Here is a 12,354-nt window from a genome sequence, read left to right on the forward strand (position 1 = left end):
CTAAGGGGGATCTTGGAGGGTTCTGACCAGGCGATGCATGGGCTTGCAGTGCTTAGAACACCCATGTGTATGTCGTGGAAGATATATATATGTATGATGACGAGAAAATTATTGTAATCTATTACTGGATCTCGTTGCCGACCTGCTGGTCTCAATGGAGAGTCCAGGGTGATACTGTTTTGTGAGAAACAAGGATTGAATGTAAATTTTGAGTTATAACATCTGTAACCAATAATTGTTTGTCAATGGATTGTTTTAGAAGTTAAAGTTTAAAGAGGAGTGTGTGCGTATCTGTATTCTAAAGCAAAAGTTAAGAAAATTTACCTTTTGAAATTTGAGTTGAAGGTATGGATACCTTCAAATTTTCAAGGGTTATAGTAGTAATACTTTTTAATTTTTAAAATTTTCTAAAGTGAAATTTTAAAATTTTAGATTAAGGGTTTTCTACTTTTTCTAGAAATACTTTTGTTCGAGCACTGATATAGTATATAATATATACTATATTATATATATACTATACTATATTATATATACTATAATATAGTATATATAGTATATTACATATAGTATATATTGTTAGGTGGTGGAGCCTGATCTCATTGCCACCACATGTTTCTCAGGACCGTCCTTATTACTGTGTCCCTGGTCCGAGTTTACTTCTGGTCCAAGTTTACTTTAATGGCAGCCATGGAGATCCTATGACTTGTGAGTCTAGATGTGATTACCCGGTATCCTCAGTCATTGATCCCAACATTACCACCCCGTGTGACTTAGCCATGAGGTTTGGTTTGGCCGTACATACGTCCCACATTGCTCCCATGGCTTCCTCTTTAGCTACATGTTCATGCTCGACTTTTTCCACACGCTCAAGATTTGAGAGCACTAATGTCCACAATATCTTGTTTGCATTTCTTGACCTCATTTTTGAGTTGAGTAAGGCGCATAGCTTGCATTTTGGACGTGTGTTTGAGGTAGCATTCTTGACCGCAAGTGCACGTAGCTCCTCACCTTGCTTGTTCAGAAGATCTTTGCAAGGTGATCAAGTATGCTAAGATCATGCTATCCGTGGACTTGGTCATTGTTGGGCATCTGGATTTGTGGATTTCTTGACGTTCGACGAAGATGCTCCGCCATGCGGCTTGGGTGGCATAGTTAGTGGAGAGAGGCTTGCCCTCAAATACAAACACTTAGAGCCGCATCCCACCTAGTGCTTGAGGGGGGAGGGCTCTGCAATGTATGGAGGGGGAGGGTAGACGTCCCACCCAGGAAGGTATTGAGGGTCTACATAAACAAGAAGTAAGGAGATTTTTTAAAAAAAATTATGAAAATATTCTGATTGGTGAAGCTCAGTGAAAACCTTAAGCCACTGCTAAAACTTGCAAAAATTGAAGTATTAGTAAGGCTTCCTAGTTTTATGGAAAAAGTGAATTTCACTATTTTTACAGCACCCACCATTCCTGGGTGGGACGGGGCTCTTAGAAGGGTGTTTTGTTTGATGGAACAAGCTCTAGTTCCACGCTAATATACGCCCAAGACTCGGCCCACGAAGACTTGTTGTCCAGCCCTACTCGATGCCTCGAACACTCGATCCTTGAGTTACGCAAGTCACTCAGCTCCGCCAATCTAGATCTCCTTCTAGCTTACTTCAGTCCAATCTTATTCGAGAGTGCTCTTCACCTATGTGAAAGACTCTTGCTACTGAAACCTATTGAGATTCTTGATAGTAGGCACCTCTTGGGGTGGATGGATGAGATGAAGCAAAACGCCATTGTACCATGGCTCAAATCTGCACTTTAGTAGGCCCTTCTACTCCTGAAAATGCAAGCTCTAACTGTTGCTTTGAAATGCTAGACTTGTGGCTTGAAAAACACTGGTATTCAGCCCTTGTTTAGGGCGCCTCTTTGCTGCCCTTTTTCCTAGACACAAACCTGCAAAACCTTGGTTGCAACACTGCCTAACTGCTGCTGAAATCTGGCTGAAAACAGCCCTTGGAAAAGGCGCCCTTAGATGGCTCTACACCTATCCATGGTTTCCCTAATTGGTCGCCCTTGAAGAGGACCCATGGAGAAGATGGAAGCTCTTTACAGTAAATCTACTGCCCACGGCTGCACAGTAACTCTATTACCCATGTCACGTGCTAGATCCACCGCTAAAGCTTCTGCCGCACTTACTGCCGTGAAAAGGAGGAGGAGGAGGAGGAGGTAAGGGCTTTCTCTCTCTCTCTCTCTCTCTCTCTCTCACACACACACATACACATTCTCTCTCTCTCTCACACACATACTCTCTCTCTCTCTCTCTCTCAATATGTTTTTTAATTAAGCAAGTTTAATTGTATTTAAAAATTTAAGTAAGACTCTTAATTAAAATTAATTCAATTTATTGTGTCTAAATATGCATTCAAACATAATTAATTGAATCTATATTAATTAAGATTAATTCATTAATCTTAATCGTAATATTAAAATTAAATTACCTAATCAACTTAAACAGCTCTAATAACACACGAGAAAATTACTTAATCGATTTAAAAGACTCTAATAACATGAGAAAACAATTTGCATACCTAACGTGGGTGTGATTCGAGTGTAGAGACGGTAGCGCTCTAAATGTCGATTAAACAAACATGTAGCATAAAAGCGTTGGACGTAGATGGGTAAAAAAATTACGGATGAGGGTGGTTTCAAATTCAAATTTCAAAATTGATATGGGGTGTTAATCCAATTCTAGGAATTAACAAGAGTTACCGCTATTATCTTACATCAAGGAGTCACGATAAATACACCAAAGGCTCATACATTCAAGATATGAAGCAATAGTGTCCAAAGCTACAACTTGGACGGGCGCCCGTAATGTTGTGACAAAGTATCTATGGCAATTCCCACTTCAAGAGCATGTGGTAGCAAGTTAGGATGAAGTCCTAAGTGATGTACTTCATGGATATATTATGAGAGTAGTCATTGTAATAGCATTAGGCCTCTTATGAGCCTAAAGTGCCCGGTCGGTCACAGTTTAAGTGAGTGTAAACACTTATGGCCATGTATATAAGTTAATTTCTCTCATAATACAACATACTCTCCCATTGTGCAATTAAGTCTTGATCTTGCTAATCCTCTTGCTAATCCTCTTGCTAATCTCTCCTCCTAATGTATGCTAGTGAGTGTGTGTGAGTGAAGTGAGGTGAGAGGAGGGACGAGGATCCGTATAGTGCAACGCGGCAGTGTGACAACGCTCGCACAGGAGACGTGGTGGAATTGCTTCTCAAGGAGTTGTGGAGCTTGGAGACCTCAAGGGTTATGAGCTTAGCCATTTGAAAGATCCTCATGACAATTACGGTTCACCAGCTTTTTGGATGTGTTTCAAGGAGGGTTAGGGTGAGCCATAACATTTTTGGCATCGCTGCCGGGAATTCCTAACGGGGTGGGGGGGTTTTTGCGAATGATTGCATTTTTGTATGTGTGAGCCCCTTTTTTTGGCCCACTTTGTTTTTGGCAATCATCGGCAAAGTTACATGTGATTTTTGTTAGTGGGGATACTAAGAGATATTAATAATGGGAGAGAAGAGAGAGGAGGATCTGGAGGAACGTAGACTTAATCATAAGAACAAGATGGTGATTCTCAGTTCCTCATTTGATTCATTGAAGCGACATTCATCATTTGAAGTGATTGGCTTGTGATGATGTCCCTTTGTATGGAAGGATTCTTGTCAATTGTTGTTGAGTAGGACTTGATCCTGTCTTCTTCTGTCCATGTGCTTTTTATATTTTTATGTATATTTAAGTTCTCTTATGAAGCAAATTTACATGAAGTATAAAAATTGAGTCATATAGACTCTTATTGAACTATTCTGTGTTTGAAGTAACTACTTGTTGGTGAGGATTGAAAGAATTATGTCGACTTGTGAGGCTCTAATATAGAGATCTTCACTAGGGATTGAAAATAATTAAGTTGTGAAGATTGTGGCGTCGTTTGGAGAGGTTTGTAATTTGAAGGAAAATTCCAGGCAATGGGTTGTACCATGGACCAGGCTTTAACCCACCATGGCCCCCCTATCTAGAGATTTACCTGGAAGTTGTCGATGGTGAGGCTTTGGTGCAAATGTTCTCCAGTGCATGAGTATGGATATGTACTCATGGAGCAGCTGCTACATTAATTTAGCCAAAATAATAGTAAGCAATAAGCTTAACAAATATATAGTGGCTATTGTGTGATATGGCTTAATCCGATGAGGCTTAAATCGTGAAAGTACAAGTTCTCAAGCCTTGAGATGGAACTCCTTTAATTGTAATTCCATGATATGGAATTCCATGAATTTGCACGTTTTGATTTGGAGGTTTTTTTTTGGGTCATCTAGGTCATGAATTGCAAACAACAAGCTTCTTATGCGCTCATTTCTTACTTCCAGAGAGGTGAGAAGAGCATTGTTATTATGTTCTTGGTGTGCTCTTGAGTCTCCGTATTGCTTCTTGAATTTGTTGCTGAAATGATGTCGAGGTAGTAGGGAAGACTGTTGATTATTTGCTTGAATAGACAAGCTCTTGTGTTGGTACTGAATGCACGAGAGTGGTTGAGTGATTTGCTTGCTATTTCTTGGGCCTCCATTCTTGTCGAACTTTAGGTGAAGTTGTTGGGGTTGATGTCGATGGTGAGGTTTTCTTCACAATGTTTGGTTTTGGCAACCTTATGATGAATTACCATCATAGTATTCTTGTTTTGTTGAAGCATATGCATAGGCACCCATTTTTTATGAACACTGTAATTTGGTTGCCGATGTGGTTGGTGTTGAGGTTTTCTTCTTTGTGCAAGATTCGGGGACTTTGTGATGTGCTTGGAGACCCAAGCTTTGGTATTTCTTGGTAGTTCCCTTGTGCTTGTAGCATTGTTTTTGGTACCCACACTTGTTGCATTGGTGGAGTTCTTTGCGGTAATCACATAGGCTTTTGTGGTGGACGGTGTTGTGGAGTACTCTTTTTCTTCCTTGGCTTTTGAGTGCTTTGTTGAGGAAGAGGTTTTGACAATTTGTTGCCTTTTGTTTTTCTTGGGTTTAGAAGGTTTTGTTTTCTCTTTTGGGTTTTGTTTTAAAGCATGTTCTTCTACCCATATTGAGGTGTTTTCTTTTACATTCCTTTTGACTGTTTGTCGTGCCTTAGCTTGTAAGCGTGTAAGCACATTCAATGGCACTGTGGACAATTGCCCATTTGTCGTGCCTTATCTTGTAAGCGTGTAAGCACATTCAATGGCACTGTGGACAATTGCTCGTTTTGTACACTTAAGATGTTAAGAGTTGTATTTTGTGAGACAAGTTGCATTGAAGCAACTCGTCTTGGGTAATCTTGGAAAGCATATTTCTCCCCCCGACGAAGTTTATCACTCCCCTTTGAAGCTGTGGCAGTTAAAGGTGATGAAGGGCCTACGTCAGAACTCTACGGTTCCAAACTATACCCAGAAGACAAGGCTAGTCTCTCCGGACTAACTCTCGCTTCCCTTCTCATTGCACCTTCGACCAGTCTCTCCAGACTAGCAATACATGCCAACGAGGGAGGTGGTCGCGTCTGTGAAGAAGTGCGTACGCGTACAACGTGCCAGGCCTTTGTAAAAGATGGATCGTGCTCACATAAACCACGTAGGGACTCCAAGAAATCATTCTTGAAGACTGTGAAACTAAGTTCATTAATCTGTGGCATGCGACTAAGTGCATCTGCCACCACGTTATACTTACCTTTCTGGTAACGCATCTGAAGGTCAAACTCCTGTAGAATCTCCGCCCACCGACCTTTTCTACCCTTCAGTTCATTTTGACTTGAAAGCCATTTCAGACTTTCATGGTCCGTCCGGACCTCAAAAGTGGCACCATATAAATAGTGTCTCCACTTTTTCAGTGCATGAACTATTGCTAGTAACTCTCGCTCGTAAGCCGAGTAGTTACGCTGCGCACGATCTAACTTTTTACCTTCAAATGCAATTGGGCGTCTCCTTTGCATTAGTACGGCCCCAATGGCCTCATTACTAGCGTCTGTTTCCAAAACAAACGGCTCATTTGGATCGACAATTGTCAAAACAGGTGCAGCTGCTATGGTCACCTTGAGCTTGTCAAAGCTCTTCTGTTGGGCGTCCCCCCAACTAATGTTTTTTATTTTTGACCGTAATAACTGGTCAGTCAACGGGACTGCGATCTTCGCGTAGTCCCTCACATACTGTCGGTAGAACCCCGACATGCCAAGAAAAATCTGCAGTTCCTCGAGATTCTTCGGCGCTGGTCATTTAAGAATAGCTTCTACTTTTTCTGGCTCCATCTGCGTACCATCGGCGGATATAATATGGCCAAGGTAGTGAATTTCTGTTTCAAAAAATTCACATTTGCTTTTCTTTGCAAATAATTTGTGCTCTTGCAACAACTTGAATACTAGACGCAAATGCTCTATGTGTTCTTTCTCTGTCTTACTGTACACAAGAATATCATCTAGGAAAACTACTACGAATTTTCCCAGATATGGACGTAAAATACTGTCCATCAGCGTCATAAACGTCGCTGGAGCATTGGTTAGCCCAAATGGCATAACCAAAAACTCAAAATGCCCGAAACGGGTCCTAAATGCTGTCTTCGCAACAGCTTCTGCTTTTATTCTAACCTGATGATACCCAGATCTCAGGTCTATTTTTGTGAAGTATCTCGATCCATAGAGTTGATCAAACAACTCATCCATGCGTGGCATCGGATACTTGTTCTTAATCGTTATCTGATTAAGAGCCCTATAGTCTATGCACATCCACATAGATCCGTCTTTCTTCTTTACCAGAAGAATAGGCGATGCCCACAGACTTGAACTAGGCCGAATAAAGCCTTTGTTCAAATATTCCGTTAATTATTTTTCCACCTCCTGTGCCTCGGAGTGGCTTAATCTATAAGCAGGTTTGCTTATAGGTTTTGATCCTGGCATAACTTCGATGCCATGGTCTACTTCTCTAGATGGTGGTAAACCATCTGGTAAATCATCAGGAAAAACATCCTGAAATTCCTCTAATAAATTCGTTAAAGTATCTACGTACTTTTTCTTTAATGTCTCATTCACCTTGGATTTTTTCTTGTTTTAATCACATGCATGCCAAACAGGGTTTTCAAACAGTGGGTCTCGTCCAAGGTTATTTTATTTTTCTTGTTTGTCTACGCAAACATCATTTATCGTTTCATCTACGGAAACAGAATTCAAAAGAGGGTAACAAGCATATACCTCTGCTATTTGGTCTCTGCGGACTGCTGTACACAGCTCCATGGAGGAAATAAGTGGTGTGGCAAGGACAGTACGGTCGCCCTGCAGGGTGATGACTCTACCTCCATGCTCAAAACATAGCGTATTATGTAAGTAATTTCGAGCTAGACTAGGGCCCAAGCCAAACAGCTACTCCCTGCCTAGATATACGTCTGCTCTGGCTAAGTGCATGACCTGAAAGTCAAGCGGAGCCTCGTAGTCCTCCATCGATAATGGGATCCCCAATACTACGGTATTCCATACCGTTTTGTCATATCCGTTGGCTAGGCCAACAGTATACTCATGATGCGTCGCTTGTTGCTGTTGGGAGTTGGGCTTTGGTTTGGGTGAGGGTGAGGGCTTGATGGGCACGCTGATCATCTTCTTGGGCAACATGAAAATCTCCATGCCATCATACCCAAACATGCTCCGATGGGGGGAACCACACTTTGCAAGCATGTGGGGGGAAGCCACTTTGTGACTCTACGGCCACCTATGGTGCCATACATGCGCACCATGTCATGCGGACCTACAGTAGGCTGCCACATCACTGGTGTCACTGAACAAGCGTGATGCTCATCACAATGACACACTGTCACCTCTCTGAACTCTGCGGAACTGAGAGGGAGTCTCTGCACTGTATGCAACTGCCTAGAAGATTTACCATCTTTTTTGGGCTCGTTGCCACTCGTGCTGGCTTTAGGCTTTGGACACTCAGCCTTCGTGTGTCCTACTTCATTGCAATTAAAGCAGCGATTTTCCTTTCGCGCTTTAATATATTGCTCTTTCTTTTGGTTTTCGGTGTCTCTTTTTTTCCTAGATGGTCGCAGTTTTTTAGACCAATGACCACCCTGTCCTTCCTAATCCATCCTATCCCCTTGTTTGTCACTACGGAACCCTTTTCTTTTGAGGCCTGACCTCCTCTTTTCACTACCCTCGGCCCTGCTAGAACCACCACGCGCACTACGGCGCTTGATGTCATCGAATATCTGTGCATATTGAATTACCTCTGCTAAGTCTTTAGGCTGTAGGGGTTCTACGTACTCAAGGTAATCATCTTTGAGGCCTCTCTTAAAGCCTCGCAATGTCTGGAATGCATCGATTCCCTTTAGCTTGAGTACTATCTCCCTGTAGTTTGAGATGTACTGAGTTAGGGATTTATTCTCCATCGAGCACTTGTCCCATAACTCCCAGCTTCTCTCTGCCTCATTAACAGGCAAAAATTCTTTTTGAAACATTGTTTCAAATTCCGTCCAAGTGGCAGGGCGAGTTGTCAAACTCATCCACCACTTGTACGCTTTGCCGGAGGCTAGCCTCTACGGGCTGTATACGGCTAGGCTGCTGTCGCAGTGCGTGTAAATCTGACCACTTCGCTAGAAACATATTGACTGAGTCCTTGTTTCTCTCCTTTTCCTCGCCACCAAAACTAGGCGGCTTTAAGTCTTTTAACAACGACGAAGCTGTCGCTACGGACGGCCCCGCAGGCGCATCGGCATGTACTCCTGCAACCACTGGCGAGGCTACGCTCACCCGTGCCGCAGGAGCTCGGCTACCACGAGGAGTCGGAGTATTAGCCGAGGCGGCTGTTAGTGCATCTAACCGTGTGGAGATGCTCTGTAGCATCGTGACTAAATCAGCCTGGACTTTACCCATAGTGTTCAATTTGCCATTAAGATATTTAAACATTCCACTAGAGAGCTCCGTCTCTGTCAGGACATCAGCAGGGTCCAATAGGTCATAGTCATCGTCGTCATAATCCAAGAGGTCCTCCTCGGTCCCCTCGGCGACGTCAGTGTTCATGTCCTCTGGCTCATCGGCCAGAAAGGGGTCATCAGCCAATGCGGCCGCCTACGGGCTCGCTGGGTCCTAAGGCAAGGTCAATAGACGAGGAGGGCGCTGGCGGATCACGAGTGATAAGCGCGCTCCGGACCGAACAACGGTCGGGCGTGTACGGCCTGACAATTCAGTCGGGGTCAAACCCGCAACCGAGGACAAGAGACTGGAAAAACCTAGAGAAGTAGAAGGCGGTGGGGACACACTACGCCTAGCAGACATTTTTAATTCTTGCAAAAAATAATGCGAGAACTCGGAAATTACTAAAAAAACGCTAATAAAAATGAGTAGTGGTGGAGAGAGAATAATAGTCACCCCCCTTTACGGTCGCCTGTCGATTTATGTTGCGTTGCGAGCCTCTACAAGGACGCTTCCGGGATGCTCCGATCCACGAGAAAATGCCAACTGATAACAAAAATTAAAATGATCGAGAGGTGCCTTGCCGGGATTATTTCTTGCGGCGGGGGGTATCCTTCCTCCCCAGCCGAGAGAGAGGGTTTCCTTGAATTTTCTCATATAATTCACAAAAATGAATAATGAAATTTATTTTTATTTAAAAAAATAATTATTTTTTTTTGGGGGCAGTTGGTGGCCGCCGCTGGTGGGTTGGCTGGCGTGTGCTGGCCATTGTGGCCCTTGGCCGCCGCCGCCGTTGGCTGGCTGGCGCCACCGTCGCCCATGGCTGGCTGGCCGCCGCCGCCCCACTGGCCGACCTGGCTGGCTGGCCGCCGCCGGCCTGGCTGGCTTGGCCTTTGTCATGCAAGAAGGAGACGACGACGACGATGCTCCCTCTCCTGAGCGTATTGCGACGGCTTGCTTCGCCCCACAAACACGAAATTTCAGCTTCGACTAGCTACTGGTTTTCGCCGACTTTGCCTTCGTTTTTTTGCAAGGCAAGCCCCCCCCCGCAGAGCTTCAGCGCCTCACACTCGTCGCTGTGGTCTCCTGCGCCTCACACTCGTGGGCTTTGGGGTTGACGTGTGGTTGGCTCCTCCCCAGCTCTCTACACAGGTCATGGGGAATGTGCTTTACCCCACACACAGACACGAGCTTCAACCTGTTTTCGCTGCCCCACCCCCCACACACAGCCTGTGTTTCCAATGTTTTCGTGGGGCTGGTCTGCGCCCCCCCACTTCAACACACGTTTCAAATCTTTTCGCATCCATTCAACGGCGAGTATTTCGCAGCCATTCAACGCAGAAAACAAAAGAAAAACAACCAAAAATTTTCTTACCTGCGATGCTGTGTGTGTCGGAGAGAGAGAAAGAGTTCTTCCCTTCAAAAGTTTTGGCCCTCCTTCCTCCACACACTCCCTTGTCGAGATAAGGGTGAGAAGATTGTGGATGAAAACCATCGAGTGGGCTCCGGTCCCCCGTTCGCACGCGGATTCTCACGATCCCCTCGAACCACGCTCTGATACCAGTGTTAGATATCCGTAACGCCGCTACGGGCATTACCACAAGAGGGGATGGCCTCTGGCTCACCACCCAGCCATAGAGGAAGAATGAGGATTGCCCCTCATCCCCCAGGCTATATAGTGTGTGGCCTGCCATCCACACTAGCCTGGCCGCCCATGACTCCGCATGGGCATCCTCTCCCACTGAACCCCGAATATGGCCATCCGGTCTGCAGCACCGTCGGTCACAGGCATTACCGCCTACGTGACACACACACTATCACACCTACACACACAAGCCTAGCACTACAATCAGGAAGAGAGCTAGAGAGCGAGGAGGAGGCAAGAGCTTAGTTCTAGATCCAACCCAAGGGAATTTCCGTTTCTCATCATTAGACAAGTTCACTTATGCATAAGCCACTCCAAATTTCGTTGACTTTTGGGCATTTAATTGATACACCTACAAATAAAGTTCGGAATATACACTCTCACAACATCAATGGCAAGGCATATGGGAGATAAAAAGAGACACACACACTATCACACCTACACACACAAGCTTAGCACTATAATCAGGAAGAGAACTAGAGAGCGAGGAGGAGGCAAGAGCTTAGTTCCAAGGGAATCTCCCTTTCTCATCATTAGACAAGTTCACTTATGCATAAGCCACTCCAAATTTCGTTGAATTTTGGGCATTTAATTGATACACCTACAAATAAAGTTCGAAATATATATATGGGGAGAAATAAAGTTCTAAATATACAGCTATTTTGGTTATTTTTTTCTTTTAATATATATATGGGAAGAAATAAAGTTATGAATATACAGCTATTTTGTTAAAACAGGTTTTTGTTTTTTTTTAATGTGAAAAATTTTAAGTCTCTTTTAGGGGGCAGAGAGAAAGATAGAGAGGAGGGGAGAGATTAGAATTAGTTTTCAAGAAAAGGTTTTTGATTTTTTAATAGGGAAAAATTTTTGAACTTTTTTTTTTAAAACCAGGGAGAGAAGAGGGTAATCAACCCACCGAAAGGTTGGTTTGGGAAGGTTGAAATTTGAAGACTTGTCCTAACTTTCAATTTAAAGGCCATAAACTTGGTTGACTTTGTGTGAAACTGAGAAATTTTCAAAATAGATAGTGGCCCTCAAGGTGTCAAATTTCAGCACTGCCGTTACTCGTGCCGAGTCTCCCTATAGGCTATATATATATACACCTACAAATTAATTTGAAGACTTGTCCTAACTTTCCATTTAAAGGCCATAAACTTTTTGAACTTTTTTTTTTAATACGAGAGAGAGAAGACGGTAATCAACCCACCGAAAGGTTGGTTTGGGAAGGTTGAAATTTGAAGACGTGTCCCTAACTTTCAATTTAACGGCCATAAACTTGGTTGACTTTGTGTGAAACTGAGAAATTTTCAAAATAGATAGTGGCCCTCAAGGTGTCAAATTTCAGCACTGCCGTTACTCGTGCCGAGTCTCCCTATAGGCTATATATATATACACCTACAAATTAATTTGAAGACTTGTCCTAACTTTCAATTTAAAGGCCATAAACTTTTTGAACTTTTTTTTTTAATACGAGAGAGAGAAGACGGTAATCAACCCACCGAAAGGTTGGTTTGGGAAGGTTTAAATTTGAAGACGTGTCCCTAACTTTCAATTTAAAGGCCATAAACTTGGTTGACTTTGTGTGAAACTGGGAAATTTTCAAAATAGATAGTGGCTCTCAAGGTGTCAAATTTCAGCACTGCCGTTACTCGTGCCGAGTCTCCCTATAGGCTATATATATATACACCTACAAGACTTGTCCTAACTTTCAATTTAAAGGCCATAAACTTGGTTGACTTTGTGTGAAACTGAGAAATTTTCAAAATAGATAGT

This window comes from Cibotium barometz, chromosome 61, assembly GCF_041138505.1.
Source record: "Cibotium barometz isolate CiBa-2024 chromosome 61, ASM4113850v1, whole genome shotgun sequence".
Lineage (NCBI taxonomy): Eukaryota > Viridiplantae > Streptophyta > Polypodiopsida > Cyatheales > Cibotiaceae > Cibotium > Cibotium barometz.